The following is a 22,058-nucleotide window of genomic DNA, read 5'->3' as shown; positions in this document are numbered from 1 at the left end:
ACAGCGCACTCCTTTGATGAATGAGGAACCGAGGAGAAGGCGACGATTTTGGGTCCATCCGATTGTTTCACAACGGCACCGGAAAGGACACTTCCATACGCTATACCAAGATCTTCGCCGCCATCCGGAGAAGTTCTTTTCCTTCTGTCGGATGTCAGTGGGTACCTTTGACCGATTGCTGTCGTCTCTACGTACTGTCCTTACCTTTATGGACACCAATATGAGGCGCAGCATTACTCCTGAGGAAAGGTTCATCGTCACGTTGAGGTAAGCAGTATAGTACTTGTTAAGTTTCACCAGAAATGTGCAGTGCTTGTGTTAGGAGTAACATGTGCTCCAAAATGGCTGCTGTGAGACATGTGCTACTGTTTGCTGAAGTAGCATTTCTTTGCCCTTTTTTTCTTTTGGGGGGGAGTTTAATGGTTTGTTTCTTTACACATTAATCCCTGTCACATGACCTTACATTTTTTGTGTATTTTTTACCATTTGGATACAATTCAAAACTTGTGTTCAGCTATCGTCCTCCAGACACTCCAAAAATACACTGCACTCGCCAGGCGTTTGCTAAAAATGGTGTTTAATACACTCAGTCCGCCGTGATTCAGCAGCTGTAACCTTCCTTTCAGAGTTATTAATCTGTCAACAATTTTCATCCTATACTGTCGAGTGCCGTGGTTTTTGATAGTGTCTGAATGAAATTGGTCCCTCTGTCAGGATCTCTCTCGGCGTGCACCACCTTGGTCAAAGTCGATGTACCGGTCTGGACCCTATTTGGGATGATTGTGCTGCTGGCAACCCACGAGATTTCCAGCTATCGTCCTCATCATGCATAATGTTAACATAATTGTGCACTTGCACAGCATTTACTGCATTAAAAAGGGTCTAAACATAGTTGTTGTCACTTAGTTGTGGTAGTACTGCCCACACACAGGGCCTTGAGTGCCGACTATGGCACCCGTCCCATAGGTTCCCCACCACTAGACATATGGTGTTTTCAATCGTGTAGTGTATACAGCATTATACTAGAATCCTGAATCTGTTCTTACATGCGATTTGTTGATGACAGTTTTTTTTTTTATTTCCTTTTTCCTACAGATTCCTTGCCACTGGGAACTCTTTTGCATCCCTGAATTTTGAGTTTCTTTTAGGGACCTCAACGATCTCGAGAATTGTACGACACACTTGCCATGTCATCTGGCAGCAACTCCGAGAGACGGTGATGCCACAGCCCAAGGTGGACGATTGGCTTCGGATCGCTGAGGGCTTCCAAAATTCTGCGCAGTTACCAAACTGCATTGGGGCAATGGATGGCAAGCACATCCGTGTGAAGAAGCCGCCACACTCAGGGAGCCGTTTCTTCAATTATAAACAGTTTTTCTCGGTAGTGCTGATGGCTGTTGCTGACAGTCATTACCGGTTTATAATGGTAGATATCGGGTCCTATGGAAGCACTGCGGATGCTCGCATCTTTAGTGCTTCTAGAATGGGTGAGCGGCTTCGTGCCAACCAGCTTGCCCTGCCCGAGTCCAGAAGACTGCCTGGATATGCAGGTCCGCCGGCTCCGTTTGTCATCGTGGCGGATGAAGGGTTTGCATTGACTCCACATGTTATGCGGCCCTTCCCAAAGCGTGGTTTGGATGTCAGGAGGCGTATCTTCAACTACCGGTTGACTCGTGCCCGTCGGTATGTGGAGTGCGCTTTCGGGATACTCTCTAGCAAGTGGAGGGTGTTTCTGTCATCCATACAGATGGATCCGGAGAATGCTACCCTGGTGATTCAAGCTTGTGTTGTTCTACACAACTTCACCAGGATTCACGAGGCTTCCTCTTCTCTTGACATGGAAGATCTTCCTACGTCATCAGATTTGGGTTTGGAAAGGACCCTGCATAGACGACCTGGGACTGCAGGCATTGCAGTTCGGGAACTCTTTGCAGACTACTTTATCAGCCCAGAGGGGTCTTTGCCGTGGCAGAGGGACGCTATTCGTGGCAGTTTTTGAAATCTTCTGGGCTCTTTAGTTTTTTTTTATTTTCTAGCTAACTTACTATAAATGATTGTGTTAGTTGAGTGTAGGGACTCGCAAGATAATGAGGACCCTTGACGTGGGCTTGCGGGCTGAGATTTTTTGGACATCACATATTTTTTAAAAATTATTTAAAAATATTAAAGATGTTTCTGTCTAAATGTTAATTTACTGAAACATCTTGATATTTGGCTCTTCGGGTCCAAAAATTTTTCTAATACCTCATCTGCACAGGAACCCTAAATAAAGATGTTGATTGTCCAAATAAAGTGTGGCTTTGTGAGATACAGTGTGTGTAGCTTATGTTTTACATTGTGTTTTCAAATGAGAATGTTGTGTGTAGTGTGCAAATAAAACACTAGTCAATGATTTGGGACCCAAACCATAATTTAGTAAAATTTTGGGCACACCCAAAACACAGTCAATGGTATTTTTACAACAATAAACAAAGAACAAATAAAATGCTTTTTCAAACAATGCAACCATAAATTACAAATCCAGAAGGTCCTGCGAGAACGACCCAGGCGGAAAAGAGGACCGTGGCCTAACATGGGCCGGTGGTGGTACCCCAGTTGCTATACTGGGATGGTAAAGGGGCTGCCCCACAGAATGACTTGGCCCCTGAGGTGGAAGGTACTGTTGAGGGGGGGCATAAGAAGGGCCTTGGGTGGGTTGGGGAGGGAATTGGTATGGGGCCGGATTGGGCTGCTGGCCTGCATTTTCAACCTCAATGCGCATGTTATTTAATCGGCCAATGATGTCCCCATGGTTGGGGCAAGCGAACATTTTGATGACGATGGCTATGGAGGCCACGCAGTCCGGATGTTCATTTGTAGGAACCTGCTGCAGGAGCGGGCCCAGTCCCCTCAACAGCTTCTCCTCCTTGCCATCACTCCTCCTCTGGGCCAGAAAATCGATGACGCGGGCATCAATAACCTCCCGACTCTCTGGCCCAGAGGTAGAGGGAGGGACTTGGCGGCGCCGTCTGGGCTGAGACTGGAAAATCCTGGGTGGACTGGCCAGTGGTAGGGGGGCCTCAGCCTGCGTGGAGTCTTCTGGGTCCTGAGCCGGGGTTGGTTCAGGACTTGCCTGCGGGGAAAAGACTGCAGGGGTTTCACTGCCCGACGATTCAGACTCGTGGGATGGATCCAGACTGTCCACAGTACTGTATGTAAAATGAATACAAAAAAACACATTAGATCATTTGCGTTACACATTCCAAAAGCACATTGATTATATTAGGCGCAAACAAACTGTGCAAATAGAATAAATATACGGACAGGCAGCATACATCTGAAATTTTTATTTACTCATCAAAAAACTGCTTCAATGTGAAATGTGGAAATCCCATTTCAAATACATTTGAAATCTATTGATGGGATAAGTCTGGTAAAGGCCTATTGTTTTGGAAAAGGGAAAACATTGTTTGCTGCTTGGAGCTGTCCAGCCTCTGAAGAGGATTCTGCATTCAAGGACCAAAACCAGTGCTGAAATTGAGGCCAACTCATCTGCATGTGCCCCGCTACCAACATGTAAATATCCAAGATGTAATTAGAACCTAGTAGAACTACATATACAGATAAACAACATGTACCAGGCCACACTTGACCATGGTGAGAGTACTAGTTGTAATCCTGCTGCTCAAGCGTTGTTGCAACCTCAGCTTTCCACTTTTGCCTAGAATGTGGTTATAGTCAGATTATAGGAGGAATGGTAGGAAACCATGTGGGGTTCGGTGCAATACCAATTCTGCTATATAAATTACAATGCCAATAGGTAAAGGGTACCCATTTATAAACTAAATGAAATTTAGATAATATGTTGCTATGGTCCAATTCTCATGTCGTCCGAAAATTTAAAATCAAAAAACCCTAGTCCGGGCTCCCATTAAAATGGGAGGCATATGAAAAGCGTTTATAAACATTGGTGTGTGACTAGGAGCCGACAAACACGATGATCTACTGTATGAGGAAATAATGCGTGCAGTGCGCAAGTGTCATCTCTATTCGTTTTTCAAGTTCCAATTTCAAACATCTATGTTCCAGGAGGGACAATAAATTGCTTTGACACAAACAAAACAGATAAGGGAGGCGACATCTGCACACTTCACGTGTCGTCTCATCATTCAGCTCCAAAGCGGTGGACCCTGGTTTGACTCCACCACTAAACTGAGGTAGGCAACCAACACCATGCATTTAGAAACTGTTGCACACCAGCTGATGGCCAACTACAACTCCAAGCAGGACCGAGTAGCTTACAGCTATTCTATCATGCTGGGAGTTTCAGTAGTTTAAAAGCAGGATGTAGTCAGTTCTGACATGGCTGCCACACCGAAAGTATAGGTCTGTAATAGAACCACTGAACTGTATCCATTTTTAACAGGGAAACTTTCGCTTTGTCCAAACAAACGTAAGTGTGCAAATATGAAACATTTGGGGAAAAAAAGTGAAAAATACTTACGGCCTCAATTCCATAACTGGCCGAAGAAATTGCAACTGGGCCGTATATATATAGGCCCATTTACGCAACGACCCCTCCCCACTCCGGCCTTTGCTGGTCATCTCCCGCCTGAACTGGTCGCGGCAACTTGCCCAGCGGGTTTTGGTTTGTTTCACTGTTTAGAAATGACATAGAAGACAATTGTGAGGTAAATAATTAATATAGGGGAAAAATTAGACGCCTCATTTACCAACCATTTACAGGCCTTTCCGCAAAAGGAGGCTGGACCACCCCAAAAACACTATTGTCCCCTCAGGGAATTTCCAACTACATCTTAGGGCCACACAGAGGACAAGGACAGCACAACTACATTGATAACACTTACCTAATTCGGCCCGGCCTCGGCTATAAGCCTTGGCCCATTCGCTTCGGCGCATGCTCCGTGCCACTTGCTCCCATGAAGCATCCTTTTTTTGGCGGTCAATATATGAATTATGCCGGGTATCCCAAAGCTCCAGCCTCTCCTGGACGAGGGAAATAAGTTTTTCTACATCCCATCGTGGCATTGTGGCTGTATTTGCACCTGCTGCAATCGCTGCCTCACTATACAGAAGCTGTTTACCACAGATGACTAGAAATTAGCATATCCTGTCACCTCAAACTTCCTGTCTATTTTTTTTTTCAATTTTATTGCCACAAGTTTTGGCCAGACAATTTGCCCATGCCATAAGAAGAAATAAAACGGGCGCGGAGCGGGCGCGGACGCGGATGACAAACGGGTGTGCAACCGCGTTTTTCACGGCCCCATTGACTTGAATGGGGCCGCGACCCGTTTCCCGTGAAAAAAATAGGACAGGTTATATTTTTTTCACGGCCTAGAAACACGGGTCACGGGCGCGGTGTAAAAACGGTGCACAAGCCGAGTTTTCAACGGACCCATTGAAAGTCAATGGAGCCGCAGAAAAAAACGTCTAACGGCACAACGGCCACGGGTGCACACAACGGTCGTGTGCATGAGGCCAAAGGAGAAGGTTATAGCAATGTGTCTTTCACACTCTTACGTGGACGTTATACCTTTCACTGGTGTAGGGGTCCTGTGTCTGTCACTGTTATAGGGGAAATACTCAAATGTTTAAAGGGGTATTACCATCTCCGCACCTACAACGAGAATGAAGCGGGGAGCGCTGGGGCTGGAGGACCCCGGGGTCCCGGGGTCTGACCACCAACAAGCGCTGCTCCCATAAAAGTGAATGGGAGCGCACCGTGCATGTGCGGCCCATGCTCCCATTCATTTCCATGGGGCAGATTTTCGGCTGCCCTATAGAAATGAATAGAGGGTGGCTGCGCATGCACAGTGCGCCCCCTACATTCATTTCCTAGCTCCGTTCTCATTGTAGGTGCGGGTCCCAGCAGTGGGACCCACACCTATCAGACAATGGGAGCATATCCTAGCAATATGCTCCCATTGTCTGAGATGGGAAAACCCCTTTAATTATCTTGATATTTTCACCAGATGCTTCACAAAACAATACTTATTCCTTCACTCCCATATTAATTGTTAAAGAACCTATTGTATTTAATTTTTTGAATAAGTTATACAGTGAACACTGCGTTCTGGACTGGTACAGCACCTGTTCAGTCAATTGTATCCTTCAGTTTCACTTTGTCATCTAGATAAGGACTGCAGAGGTACTTTCAGTGCTTTTGAAATGAAATGGAATTAGAGGTATGTTTATTTTGACACTGAAAGACTGTACACTTTAATTTTTGGGGTTCTGATATGGATGGCAGGATCCATTTAAGTTAAGTGAAATATTATATTTTGCAGATGACACTAAACTGTGTAAAGTAATTAACACAGAAGAGGACAATATACTGCTACAGATGGATCTGGATAGATTGCAGGCTTGGGCAGAGAAGTGGCAGAAGAGTCACCAGTAACCAGTACATACTAAATGGCAAAACACTGAGTAACACTGACATGGAAAAAAGACCTAGGAATTTTAGTGAACAGTAAACAAAGCTATATAAACCAGTGTCAGGCAGCTGCTGCTAAGGCCAATAAGATAATGGATTGCATCAAAAGGGGCATAGATGCCCATTATGAGAACATAGTCCTTTTTTTGCAGTTGTACTGGAGCTGGAGGTGTGGCTGACTCCAGTTGGTCTTTCATCCCCCTAACTAGCCTTTCTGCCCCATAGGCTGATTTTAATTACAGTAAGTATAAAGCTGTAGCCTGCTCTCATTGTATTTATTGGAAGCTGTCTGGCAGAAGGAAAGGTATAGAGTGGGCACAGCATGAATGTTGGTACCTGCATCACTGGATTTAATGGATGCCGTTATGGCACCAAAAATGGTAAAAAGCAGAGTGGACCCAGCATGTATGTGGAACCTGTACTTCCTGAATGTTATGGTGGCCATTTTGGCACATAGTACTTAGTGTTAGGTTCCCATCTTATAGAGATCACCTTGACGTTTGGCAGACGGGCCCAAATAATTTAGTACAAAAGGTATTTACCAAGAATCTCAAATTTGCTAAATAAGCATAACATTAGCACCAGAATGTTTTCTATAATTAGGGCAATAGTGTACTTGTGTTTGCAGAGTACTGTTGCATTGTCTTTGTTTTCTTTGTGTTTCTAGCCATGGCAGCGTGGACCTGTACATTGGGATGACCCCCTTTTTTAAAGAGAGCATAGTCCTGCCACTTTACAAATCACTAGTCAGACCACACATGGAGTACAGTTCTGGGCTCCTGTGAACAAGGCAGACATAGCAGAGCTGGAGAGGGTTCAGAGGAGGGCAACTAAAGTAATAACTGTAATGGGGGGACTACAGTACCCTGAAAGATCAGAATTAGGGTTATTCACTTTAGAAAAAAGACGACTCAGAGGAGATCTCATAACTATGTACAAATATTTCAGGGGTCAATACAGAGACTGTGACGAGGGGACATCCTCTGCGTCTGGAGGAAAGAAGGTTTGTACACAAACATAGAAGAGGGTTCTTTACAGTAAGAGCATTGAGACTATGAAACTCTATGCCTGAGGAGATGGTGAGTTCACTAAAAGACTTCAAGAGGAGCCTGACTGTATTTTGGGAGTGTAATAATATTACAAGTTATAGCTACTAGAAAGGGGTTGCTGATCCAGGGAGTTATCTGACTGCCTAATTGGAGTCGGGAAGGAATTTTCTTCCCCTAAAGTGGGGAAAATTGGATTCTGCCTCACAGTTTTTTTTTTTTGCCTTCCTCTGGATCAACTTGCAGGATAACTGGCTGAACTGGATAAACAGATGTCTTTTTTTCAGCCTAATCTATGTTACTATGTTACTAAAAATGAGCAAATTTTGTTAAAGTTCGATTCACCGGTTCGACAAATTTTTTGGGAAAAATGTTGTTCAATCCGAATTTATTTGCGGCGAATTACGTTAAAAAATTGCTATTTCCTGGCTGCAGAGAGCCTTTAAAGTGGTGTAGAACACTGTGGCTTGCAGTAACACGCATAGGGAGTCTGCTTTGGTAGTGAAATAATACTGTGAGTCCATATGACATGCAAATGACAGGCGTCGCTCTTAGAATCACTGCACACTTCACTTATTTGGGCAGTCACGGGGCCAAAACTGACCAAATAAATCAAGCATTACCTCAGCCTTACAGGTCAATGTTAGCACCAAGAAGAAGGGCACTCTTTTTACACCGTCATCAGCTGATTCCACATAGATGTCTACAGAACCTGTTCTATTAAACGCTTATGCAAGTAGAGCCCCCCGACAGAGTGAAGAGGGTATATAAGACAAGACCAGCACTCACTGAATGCGATATCATCCTCTTTTTTTTTGTCACATGAAGAACTGTGACGCGTTTCGGCTCATAAGGTGAGCCTTTCTCAAACAGTCAAATAAATGATGATGTCAGCCAGGCCAAAAAGGCTAAATAGTGGTCCAATCATGAGGTGGGGAGGGTGGGAACAGCATGAGAAGTCCACAGAGTTGCCCTATGACATAGTGGTGAGGTGAAAGCAGCATGAGGAGACCACAGAGTGGCCCAATGACAGAGTCTGTAGGTGGTGGCAGCATCAGGAGGCAGCAGAGTGGCAAGGTGACATAGTGTTGAGGTGGCGGCAGCATCAAGAGGCCACAGAGTGGCAAAGAAACATAATTCTCACCCACTGATCTGGTTCAGTACATTCAGGTCTTCTATTATTGTCATTGTCACATGTCTTGGTTCCTTTGTATGGTTTTGTGTTCCATCGTCCTTGGCCTGTTCTGCCTTGTCCACCTCGTATGACATCCTGGAGTTCCCCGTTGGAACCCCCACCATGTATCAGTGTGGAGGTGGCAGCAGCATGAGGAGACCACAGAGAAGCAAGGTGACATAGTGGTGAGGAGGAAGCAGCATGAGGAGACCACAGAGTGGCCCAATCACAGAGTCTGTAGGTGGTGGCACCATCAGGAGGCCACAGAGTGGCAAGGTGACATAGTGTAGAGGTGGCAGCAGCATGAGTAGACCACAGAGTGGCAAGGTGACATAGTGTGGAGTTGGCGGCAGCATGAAGATGCCACAGAGTGGCAAGGTGACATAGTGTGGAGGTGGCAGCAGCATGAGGAGACCACAGAGTGGCAAGGTGACATAGTGTTGAGGTGGCGGCAGCATAAGGAAGCCACAGAGTGGCAAGGTGACATAGTGGTGAGGTGGAAGCAGCATGAGGAGACCACAGAGTGGCCCAATCACAGAGTTTGTAGGTGGCAGCAGCATCAGGAGGCTGCAGAGTGGCACTATGACAGAGTGTGGAGGCAGAATTAGGAGGCCGCAGAGTGGCACTATGACAGAGTGTGGAGGTGGCGGCAGCATAAGGAGGCCACAGAGTATCAAAGTGACATAGTGTGGAGGTGGCAGCAGCATGAGGAGACCACAGAATGGCAATGTGACATAGTGTGGAGGTGGCGACAACATCAGGAGGCCACAGAGTGGCAAGGTGACATAGTGGTGAGGTGGAAGCAGCATGAGGAGACCACGGAGTGGCCCAATCACAGAGTCTGTAGGTGGCAGCAACATCAGGAGGCCGCAGAGTGGCACTATGACAGAGTGTGGAGGTGGCGGCAGCATCAGGAGGCCACAGAGTGGCAAGGTGACATAGTGTGGAAGTGGTGGCGGCAGCATCAGAAGGGCACAGAATGGCAAGGTGACATAGTGTGTGTCACGGTGCGGTTCACCGTGGGGTAGTTTGCCGTGCTGGCTGGCTGCACGCCTTTTGCGTACTGGCTGAGGGTGATTCTGTGTAAGCTGGTTGCCTTTAGCCACGTTCTGGCTGTGTTATCTTGTGTGTTCCTGCCCGTGTGTGTGCGTGTACCCCCCTTTGGCTATATTGTCTTCCTGTGGGTATTCAGGTCTGTTGCGCTATTGCGTACTTGCTGCGGTGTTCCGTGTATGCTAGTTGCTAGGGGCAATGTCCTGTAACGCAGCTAGGTGGCTGCAGTTTCTGGTTACCCCTGACCTGATTTGGTACCTCCCCGTTTTTGTTCTGCTGGGGTTAACCTCCCCGGTTCAGTTCCTGGGTGTGTACTTTCAGGTGCATTTGTTAGGCTGCTATTATTGCCTTTGAGCGTGGAGTAGTGAGGTCAGTCTTGGTCAGTCTTAGTCAGTCTGTCTTTGTCATGTCTTGTGGGTGTTTCACCCTTATGCTTTTCAGGTCTGTCTATGTTTGCCTTGCCAGGTTTTGCCCTTTGCTGCTGAGCCAAAGGGTCCGGCCATCTATGTCTCGGTATCTGCCGCCTGGTTCAGCATTGTTGTCTTCTGTCCTGTACCATGCTATGCCTTGTCCTTTCCTGTACAATACTATGCCTTGTCCCTGTCCTGTACCTTGCTATGCCTTGTCCATGCTTTGTACCATGTCTTGTATTATGCCTTGTTTCTGTCCTGTATCTGTTCACCCAGAACTGTGTCTTGTCCATGGTCGACTAGCAGTGCGTAACTGCATCTGATAGCCTAGCAGAGCTTATCTGCATCTGGATAGCCTAGCAGAGCTGATCTGTATCTGTTCCTGTTCATGTCTGTTCCATGTTCCTGTTATTGTCTGTCTGGCAGTCCTTACTGCTTCTGGTATTCCGTTCATGTCTGCTTCTGTTCTTCTCAGTCCATGTCTGCCTTTGGAAGAGGCAAAGTACAAGTTTGTAATTCAAATGTCTGTGTTTATTCACACATAAGGTCAAATAAAAAACACTCTTTGCAGGGCTGGTGTTTGTTCATACCGAGTAGAAAGTTCATGCATAACAAAAAATTTCATCTTGTCGGCAGTTCTGCCTCCAGCAGTCTAAATGCAGGCTTTAGGTGGCTTGCTCTCCCAATACACAGGTCTCAGCTTTTCAGACCATCAGAGGGCTCAGATCACAACACACAAGGGCGTTCCCTGCTGCTGAGCCCAGCTGCCTTTTTAAGGATAGCCAGGCGCTGTCAAAACCTGGCCTGGAACATGGGGAGTAGTCACCCACCCAGCACTTTGACTACTCCCAATAAGAGCCGTTCTGGATCAGCTATTTACAGCCATACTAAATAGCATAAGTGTCAATCAGCATTAGCTGCCGCTGACACATGAATATACCGGCTCTTACTTCACCGGGGCCAGGAACCTCGGTGACACATACCTACCATCAATGACGACCCCTTGTACTTTCCTACACATTCCATGCCTTACTCATGTACTGTCGGTACTTTGTATGGTATCTCTTTGCCGCCGGCTCCTACTGCCACTAACTTGGTTTACGCTCTGGAGAACTACCGTGGCTTAAGTCTATCCTCACCGCCAGAGAGGCTAGTGAAGACCTGGTGTTGCTTAGTTATGCCACTCCAGAGTATTGCTAGTCAGTGGAATTGATTGGGTGACTAAAATAATAGATGGCGGAGGTGCAGTAGAGATCGCTTATCTAGTCTTTAGTAAGACTTTTGATACTGTCCCACATAGAAGGCTTATCAATAAAGTGCAGTCTTTGGGCTTGGACTCCCATATTGTTGAATGGATTAGGCAGTGGCTGAGGGACAGGCAACAGAGGGTTGTAGTCAATGGAGTATATTCAGACCAAGGTCTTGTTACCAGTGGGGTACCTCAGGGATCTGTTCTGGGACCCATATTGCTTAATATCTTTATCAGCGAAATTGCAGAAGGCCTCAATGGTAAGGTGTGTCTTTTTGCTGATGACACAAAGATTTGTAACAGGGTTGATGTTCCTGGAGGGATACACCAAATGGAAAAGGACTTAGGAAAACTAGAGGAATGGTCAAAAATCTGGAAACTAAAATTTAATGTTGATAAGTGCAAGATAATGCACCTGGGACGTAAAAACCCAAGAGCAGAATATAAAATCAGTGATACAGTCCTAACCTCAGTATCTGAGGAAAGGGATTTAGGGATCATTATTTCAGAAGACTTAAAGGTACGCAGACAATGTCATAGAGCAGCAGGAAATGCTAGCAGAATGCTTGGGTGTATGGGGAGAGGCATTACTAGTAGAAAGAGGGAGGTGCTCATGAGCACTAGTGAGACCTCATTTGGAGTATTGTGCGCAGTACTGGAGAGCATATCTCCAAAAGGATAATGATACTTTGGAGAGAGTTCAGAGAAGAGCTACTAAACTACTACATGGATTGCAGGATAAAACTTACCAGGAAAGATTAAAGGAACTTAACATGTATAGCTTGGAAAAAAGACGAGACAGAGGGGATATGATAGAAACTTTTAAATACATAAAGGGAATCAACAAGGTAAAAGAGGAGAGAATATTTAAAAGAAGAAAAACTGCTACAAGAGGACATAGTTTTAAATTAGAGGGGCAAAGGTTTAAAAGTAATATCAGGAAGTATTACTTTACTGAGAGAGTAGTGGATGCATGGAATAGCCTTCCTGCAGAAGTGGTAGCTGCAAATACAGTGGAGGAGTTTAAGCATGCATGGGATAGGCATAAGGCCATCCTTCATATAAGATAGGGCCAGCGGCTATTCTTAGTATTCAGTATATTGGGCAGACTAGATGGGCCAAATGGTTTTTATCTGCCAACACATTTTATGTTTCTATATGAATGGTTTGATGGAATTACAGAGCTGTATAATGGCAAGTTGGATCCCCAGTCAGTACTGCAAGGTGTAATAGAAGTGTTCCAATTACCCAGGCTGTCATCTCCCCGACTGAACCCTGTTCAACAGAAATGCTGTGGAATGATTCCTCCCTATCTTTTCCCTACACCTTGAATAATCTTTCCCTTTACTTGTAAATAGTTTTTTTTTACCACAATGACGCCTGCAGACGTGTCTCCCCAGTACACTGGTAAATGGCAGAATCTAAGATGGCTGCGCTATTTATAGAGCTGTGACATCACAGGGCTGGCTGGCTGTTGATTGGCTGCATGCATGGCATTATGGGTCATCCCGCCTTCCCAGAGTTCATTTCTCCATGTCCTCACACATGCAGCAGCCATTTTAGGGAAAAAATGCAATTCGCTACCAGTCTAATACTACTGCTATTTCATACTTATAGTTACTGTTACTGTACAGTATGTCTGACAGAGAGGTGTCCGGGCCTACCAAGGGAACGGGCAGTGGCAAAAATGTTTCTGGAAATGGCAGAAGTAGCATTAGAAGAAGGAGGAGTGGTGGTAGTAGCAGTCGCAGCAATAGGCCAGAGCTCCCAGTGTCGTCCAGTGGTCGTGTTTTGACCAGCAACCCAGCTGTCCTTGAATGGTTGACTCGGTCTTCAACATCATCTCAACTGATATCACATACCCCCAGCCAGGAGTCGGTGGGTTACTCTGACACCACACTTAGTTGGCATAAAAAAGGAACAAACTTCGTGCCCCCACCTGTCATAAAACCTGCCACTTTCTTTTTGTGCTCTTTCTGGGTCAGGACGTATTGTATGCTGACGGCTCTGCTCCACTTTTTAGCGAGGGCGAGCTTATTAAGAACAGTCAGCAGCTACTGCCCAACTAGGATTTGGAGCAGAGATCCTCTGCTTCCTCCTGTAGGCAGGCAAGTACCGACAATGGGAGTTGTGTGGGAGCAGGTGTTGCGAGCGTTCAGGCACACGGCCATGAGATTGGTGAGGGTGACATCAATGACATACAGAGAACTAATAAAAGCATGGTTTCACAACATTTCACATGAAAACAATAGAACTGAGAAATGGGGGTCATTCAAAATTAATGTAGTATTATATACTAGAAATGTTGTGCAGCCATGCTTTTATTAGTTCTCTATAAGCTTGCTTGATGGATATGCACCTGTGACCCTGATTGTGTTAGTAAAAATTTTCTTGTAATCAGTGACATGCAGACAGCATTGGATGATGATGTAGCTGATCGCATGTGGGAGCGGGTAAAGAGGGGGCTTCATCATCATTATCAGGGGGTGAGGGTGGCAGCTTACGCATAAGACAGGAAGTGAACCAGCAGGGTGCAAGCGTGGCCGTGAGTCAGCAGGGAGATAGCAGTGTGATATCTAAATCCAAACGTGCCTGGGGTAGACCGTCTGCTATTTAGTAGACCGTCTGCTATTTGTTTGGAAACAACTAGCAGTGCACTGGTTCACAGAGGCAGCGGCAGGCAGTCACCATGCAGTTGTGGGGGGTAAAATTTCACACACGCCAGTGTGGGAATTTTTCATCAAGTCACTGGAGGACGTCAGCGTGGCCATGTGTAGAATCTGTGGCCAGAAGTTGAAGAGTGGCCACGGTTCCAATGTTGGCACCATGGCCCTGCGTCAACACATGGAGTGTCACCATAAAATGGCCTGAGAAAACCGTGGCACTAATGTTGTGGTACAGCCTGAGGCATCTCTTAGTGGCTGGCAACCTTTTTCCAGCAGTCAAGGCTCCACCACCTCAGCAGAAGGTAGCTGTTTTTCCTTCTCATCATCTACTAATAATATTACAGGCTATAGCTACTAGAGCGGGGTCGTTGATCCAGGGAGTTATTCTGATTGCCTGATTGGAGTCGGGAAGGAAATTTTTATTCCCCTAAAGTGGAGAAAATTGGCTTCTACCTCACAGTTTTTTTTTTTGCCTTCCTCTGGATCAATTTGCAGGATAACAGGCCGAACTGGATAGACAAATGTCTTTTTTCGGCATTATGTACTATGTTACTATGTTACTATGTTACTATGTTACTGGTCCTGATGCTCCTTCTCCTCCTACTCCTCATCACTCATTTCGCCAGCAATCAATCAGAGAGGCGATTTCAAAAAGACAACAGTATGCTTTCACTCATCCAACGCACAGAAGCTGAATGTGCTCCTGACCAAGACGGATCCTGTTTTGGGAGCATTCATAAGGCCTCTATGACAAGGTCCCTATTTTGCATCAGGATTTGCTCATGATTTGGAAGCCAAAAGTAGGAGTGGTCAAAAACACAGAAGACATGTAAATATTCACATCATGTGTTATCTCTGTTTTGGACCCACTCGTGTTTTTTTTTTTTGCCTTAGCAATACTGATAAATTACTGGCCAAATACTGACCATATGAAGTTGGATGCAGGATCTGTTTTTTTTGGGTTGTTTTTGTGATGGATCAGAAGAAGGGAAAAATATACTGTGATGTCAACACAACCTTACTGCTGACACCCTCTCCACTCTGTCATGGGCCCACTACTTGTATCAGCATGGAAGAGAACTGGTTTTCTAGCAATCTACAGTTGCAAGAAAAAGTATGTGAACCCTTTGGAATTATATGGATTTCTGCACAATAGACAATCAGAGTCTGCCTAAACTAATAACGCACAAACAATTAAATGTTACCATGTTTTTATTGAACACACCATGTAAACATTCACAGTGCAGGTGAAAAAAGTATGTGAACCCTTGTATTTAATAACTGGTTGAACCTCCTTTGGCAGCAATAACTTCAACCAAACGTTTCCTGTAGTTGCAGATCAGACGTGCACAACGGTCAGGAATAATTCTTGACCATTCCTCTTTACAGAACTGTTTCAGTTCAGCAATATTCTTGGGATGTCTGGTGTGAATCGCTTTCTTGAGGTCATGCCACAGCATCTCAATCGGGTTGAGGTCAGGACTCTGACTGGGCCACTCCAGAAGGCTTATTTTCTTCTGTTTAAGCCATTCTGTTGTTGATTTACTTCTATACTTTGGGTCGTTGTCCTGTTGCAACATCCATCTTCTGTTGAGCTTCAGCTGGTGGACGGATGGCCTTAAGTTCTCCTGCAAAATGTCTTGATAAACTTGGGAATTCATTTTTCCTTTGATGATAGCAATCCGTCCAGACCCTGATGCCCCAAACCATGATACACCCACCACCATACTTCACAGTTGGGATTAGGTTTTGATGTTGGTGTGCTGTGCCTCTTTTTCTCCACACATAGTGTGTTTCTTCCAAACAACTCAACTTTGATTTCATCTGTCCACAGAATATTTTGATAGTACTGCTGTGGAACATCCAGGTGCTCTTGTGCAAACTGTAAACGTGCAGCAGTGTTTTTTTGGACATCAGTGGCTTCCTCTGTGGTATCCTCCCATGAAATCCATTCTTGTTTAGTGTTTTACTTATCGTAGATTCACTAACAGGGATGTTAGCATATGCCAGAGACTTTTGTAAGTCTTTAGCTTACACTCTAGGATTCTTCTTCACCTCATTGAGCAGTCTGCGCTGTGCTCTTGAAGTCATCTTTACAGGATGGCCACTCCTAGGGAGAGTAGCAGCAGTGCTGAACTTTCTCCATTTATAGACAATTTGTCTTACCGTGGACTGGTGAACAGCTTTATGCAAGTCAACAATTCTTAATTGTAGGTCTTCTGAGAGCTCTTTTGTGTGAGGCATCATTCATTCTTGTGAAAAGCAAATCCAGAACTAGTGTGTGTTTTTTATAGGACAGGACAGCTGTAACCAACACCTCTATTCTCATCTCATTGATTGGACTCCAGTTGGCTGATACCCCACTCCAATTAGCTCTTGGAGATGTCATTAGTCTAGGGGTTCACATACTTTTTCCACCTGCACTGTGAATGTTTACATGGTGTGTTCAATAAAAACATGGTAACATTTAATTCTTTGTGTGGTATTAGTTTAAGCAGACTGTGATTGTCTATTGTGACTTAGATGAAGATCAGATCACATTTTATGACCAGTTTGTGCAGAAATCCATATCATTCCAAAGGGTTCACATACTTTTTCTTGCAACTGTATGTGGAACCAGCAGACAGTGTAAAAGAAGTGCGCTCTTTCACTCTATAGTAGAATCTTGGGCCACTGCACAGTTAAATACATTATACCTGACGCTAATATTGACCTGTAACTGACCAAATAAGTGAAGTGTAAACAGAGTCCAACAGTTACGCCTGTCACCTTCCTGTCATACTGATACACAGTCACTGTTTCACTACCACAGCAGGCTAGCTATGCATGTTTCTGCAATGCACAGTGATGTACAGTACAGACCAAAAGTTTGGACACACCTTCTTATTCAAAGAGTTTTCTTTATTTTCATGACTATGAAAATTGTAGATTCACACTGAAGGCATCAAAACTATGAATTAACACATGTGGAATTATATATATAACAAAAAAGTGTGAAACAACTGAAAATATGTCATAAGCAGAGGAAAAGAACCCGTGCTGATGTTTACTACATATAGAAAAATCGGATATTGCCATAAAAGTGTATGCTCCTACTTAGTATTTACTCCTTATATAATTACAAGCTCCTTTGTCTAAAAACTGTAGGATTTATATCTAGATGGTGTGTGTCTAAAGGTGAAGTCTGGTATTTTCAAGTGCAATCTATGTCTAGGAACAAGTACTAAACACTTACTAGTATGTGCATTGTCCGGCACATTTGATGCTGTAGATCGATTCAAATGTCCACTGACAGCGGTTCTCCTATTGGTGTCTCGTCTGGTCCTGTCTTCAGCTTTCCTCGTGGTACGCGCATAGCTCCGGCCGGTAGCTCGCGCGCGCACAGGGCAGCAAGCTTGAATCGCCGTCTTGGAAACCTTTTGTGTGACGTCACACCCGAAGCTACGGAAGCCTCTAGGGTCCACAATTCCTTTCCTGGGGCGGTCCACATGTGAGCCAGTTTCTTTGTAGCGCTTGATGGTTTTTGTGACTGCACTTGGGGACACTTTCAAAGTTTTCCCAATTTTTCGGACTGACTGACCTTCATTTCTTAAAGTAATGATGGCCACTCGTTTTTCTTTACTTAGCTGCTTTTTTCTTGCCATAATACCAATTCTAACAGTCTATTCAGTAGGACTATCAGCTGTGTATCCACCTGACTTATCCACAACGCAACTGATGGTCCCAACCCCATTTATAAGGCAAGAAATCCCACTTATTAAACTTGACACGGCACACCTGTGAAGTGAAAACCATTTCAGGTGACTACCTCTTGAAGCTCATCAAGAGAATGCCAAGAGTGTGCAAAGCAGTAATCAAAGCAAAAGGTGGCTACTTTGAAGAACCTAGAAAATGACATATTTTCAGTTGTTTCGTTGCTTCAGTTTTGTTATGTATATAATTCCACATGTGTTAATTCATAGTTTTGATGGCTTCAGTTTGAATCTACAATTTTCATAGTCATGAAAATAAAGAAAACTCTTTGAATGAGAAGGTGTGTCCAAACTTTTGGTCTGTACTGTACACCGAGATACACGCTCTCTGCAGCCGAGATATAGCTGGTGATGCAGCTAGGAATGACCAGGAGCTTCTACTAATATTACAAACCGGATTCCAAAAAAGTTGGGACACTATACAAATCGTGAATAAAAACTGAATGCAATGATGTGGAGGTGCCAACTTCTAATAGTTCTGGACTGCAAACTGGCCATTTCAGTACCTGGATCCTTCTCCTACGCAGCCATGATGTTGTGATTGATGCAGAATGTGGTCTGGCATTATCTTGTTGAAAAATGCAAAGAGATGACGTCTGGATGGGAGCATATGTTGTTCTAGAACCTGAATATATTTTTCTGCATTGATGGTGCCTTTCCAGACATGCAAGCTGCCCATGCCACACGCACTTATGCAACCCCATACCATCAGAGATGCAGGCTTCTGAACTGAGCGTTGATAACAACTTGGGTTGTCCTTGTCCTCTTTGGTCCGGATGACATGGCGTCCCAGATTTCCAAAAAGAACTTCGAATCGTGACTCGTCTGACCACAGAACAGTCTTCCATTTTGCCACACTCCATTTTAAATGATCCCTGGCCCAGTGAAAACGCCTGAGCTTGTGGATCTTGCTTAGAAATGGCTTCTTCTTTGCACTGTAGAGTTTCAGCTGGCAACGGCGGATGGCACGGTGGATTGTGTTCACTGACAATGGTTTCTGGAAGTATTCCTGAGCCCATTTTGTGATTTCCTTTACAGTAGCATTCCTGTTTGTGGTGCAGTGTCGTTTAAGGGCCCACGGGCGTCCAGTATGGTTTTACGGCCTTGACCCTTACGCACAGAGATTGTTCCAGATTCTCTGAATCTTCGGATGATGTTATGCACAGTTGATGATGATAGATGCAAAGTCTTTGCAATTTTTCGCTGGGTAACACCTTTCTGATATTGCTCCACTATCTTTCTGCGCAACATTGTGGGAATTGGTGATCCTCTACCCATCTTGGCTTCTGAGAGACACTGCCACTCTGAGAAGCTCTTTTTTTACCCAATCATGTTGCCAATTGACCTAATTAGTGTTAATTGGTCTTCCAGCTCTTCGTTATGCTCAAATTTACTTTTTCCAGCCTCTTATTGCTACTTGTCCCAACTTTTTGGGGATTTGTTGACACCGTGAAAATTTGAATCAACGTATTTTTCCTTTAAAATGATACATTTACTCGGATTAAATGTTTGAGCTGTCATCTACGTTCTATTACAAATAAAATATTGACATTTGCCATCTCCACATCATTGCATTCAGTTTTTATTCACAATTTGTTTAGTGTCCCAACTTTTTGGGAATCCGGTTTGTATTAAAGTATATCATAGCTACCCATTATCTTCTAAAGGTAATATTCTATTGATCATGTAAAGCCTAGTACTCCTCCCAAAGTGCCCAGATGTTATCAAATTGGTTCGTACTGAATAAGAGAGCTATAAGGTACGCCATACTCCTCACATCCTTCACTTTATCCACCAAATCCTTTCTAGAAGAGACAACAGATTGTTTCCAAAATCTTGCTATAAGACATCTGGCTGCAGTAACTATAAGTAAGGCAAGTATAAGAGATGTCTTATGCAACTTCAATTGAGAAATATTTAAAAGAAAGAATATTGGATTGAGAGGGATCTTAATTAGTAAAATTTGGTACAGATGTTATATTAGTCAAAAGACTTCTGTAGACAATTTGGGGAACAAAATAGACAATCCTATAAAGAATGAATTATAATCTTCTATGCTCCACGCTCAATGATAAATAATCAAGTGCTTGTGAAAGGTTTAAAACCCATATTTATCACCTGTAATGATGATGGGTTATGTTAAGAGATTAATCTTTTCTGTTCTGCAGTAAATGTCAAATTATTTTTACCCCCACTTGCTCCTAAGTTATTACTTACTACTGTTCTTTAAAATAGCTTCTTTTATATTTTCAGTTATGAAAATACATAAAACATGAATACAATAATGAAGCTGCAACAATAAAACAGCTATTCCTAGTAGAGAGAGAAAAAGAACATAAATAAATATAAGTCAATAAACCATGAAACATCAGAATAGCATCCAGCCTTTTTGTATTGACTATAAGAAATGAAACATTTTAATTGACTTTTTCCTGATATCTGGGATCAGTGTAAATTAGGCATTTGTTGTAACCATGATTTATTCAATGTTGTAGTATTTAAAGTTATACAACTCAATCCATTATTAATGTGAATCACCCCATTCTTCATCATATAATTCACAATCAGAACACATTTTTTATGGTGCTGATAGTGTGCCGTCTGATATATTGGTGTGCATTGGTATCTGGTTGGGTGACACTCCAACAGGATAGATACGTAGGTACGAGAAGATGGTTCCCAGGCTGAGTTACAATAGAAAAATTAAAACTCCTGTACTCCACTGGATTGCTTCAAGTGTTGTATTTTTCCAGTTCAAATGATTTCCAGTTCAAATGAAATATACTGAACGTCTTCGGCATTTAGCCTTCTTCAGACCATTGGAATAATTTACAGACATACAATCATTACAAAATAGTGCAAATCATAATATAATATAATGTGATTTGCATACAATAGTCAATTGGACAGTGGCGTAGGGATCGCCATAGCAACCATAGCAGTGGCTATGGGGCCCTACACCACTGGAGGCCCGTCCAGACCGCATTCATTTTTTTTTTTTTTATTAACACAGACAGGCAGCTAGGCCCGCCCGCCCAGTGTAGTGGGCGGGGCTTGGGCGGTCCGCGGCTCGGGCCTGGATGGGGGGGAAGCCACAGAAAGAGTAGTCACTGTCAGGTCAGGACTGGAGCAGGCGGGGGCCGCACAAGCAGAAGATGAGGTAGGCGGTGGAGAGGGGGCCGGAACGGGGGCGTACCTGTGGGTTGGCCACTCTGTGAGCTGGTCTGCTGTAGACTAGTGTGAAGGACCTGCGAGGATGTCACAGTCATGTGATCAATTACAAGAGGGGCGGAGTTTAGTGTGGAGGCAGAGCCCGGAGGGGATACTAAAGACTGTGAGTGGAGGACCTGTGGTGATGTCACCCGGAGGCGGAGCCAGGCACCAGCGCCGCAGGGCAGGAAAGCTTATTTCCTCCTACGGCTCCTCACACAGCCAGGGAAAAGAGCTCGGGAGCCTCAGCCTTGAGTGAGACTTGCAGAAGGAGGGGCCCCAGGAAAATAGCCCGATCATTGCCTCCTCCTTCTGCAGTCCTCCATGCTCCTGACATGCCCCACGTTCTTCTGTGATCACCAGAGGGTGACCACTCAGTGTGGCTACTCCTGCCTTTCTACCATCACTGCAGAGTTGCTTCCTGTCCTGTTTGCTGCTGGCCTGTCTTCAAACTAGTAAGCTAGTAAGGTCCTTTTTTTTTTTCCCTTCTTTTGTCCAGTTGTTTAATTTTAACCCCTTGAGGCTCAGCCATGTGACAGTGACTGAGCTTTTTCCATTAGCCAAATAGTGAGTCTCAGCCAGCACCACTCTCCTCCCATGATGTCCCATTTACTTATAATTAGGACACGCTGTAAGATTTAGCATGGAGAAGTAGTACTTGTCATGCTAAATCTTTAGAGCGTGTCCTTAGTAGGTGTTGTCAGTAGTTACTGTCACTCAGCGCTGCTGTCACCACCAAGTATCGCTGATGACCCACCTTCAGGGTCCAGTCACACGACTGTAATTCTGGGTCTGCCTCTGTGCCACAATTTTGCGTAATGTGTGCGGACCCATTCATTTCAATCGAGCTGCAAAAGATGCGGACCGCAACAGTTGTCAGTATTCCCTGTACAGAGAGAGAAGGGGGCCTGTATAGAAAGGATCAATATGAGGCTTCTTTCACATCACCGTTCAGCCATTCCGTTCTCCTGCTCAGTTTAGGAGCAGGAGAATGGAAAGGACAGATTCGGAACATAACGGAGCCTACGGACCCCATTGACTACAATAAAGTCTGTTAGG

This window comes from Bufo gargarizans, chromosome 3 (assembly GCF_014858855.1).
Source record: "Bufo gargarizans isolate SCDJY-AF-19 chromosome 3, ASM1485885v1, whole genome shotgun sequence".
Lineage (NCBI taxonomy): Eukaryota > Metazoa > Chordata > Amphibia > Anura > Bufonidae > Bufo > Bufo gargarizans.
The sequence above is the reverse complement of the archived record's forward strand: the minus strand, read 5'-3'. Positions refer to the sequence as shown.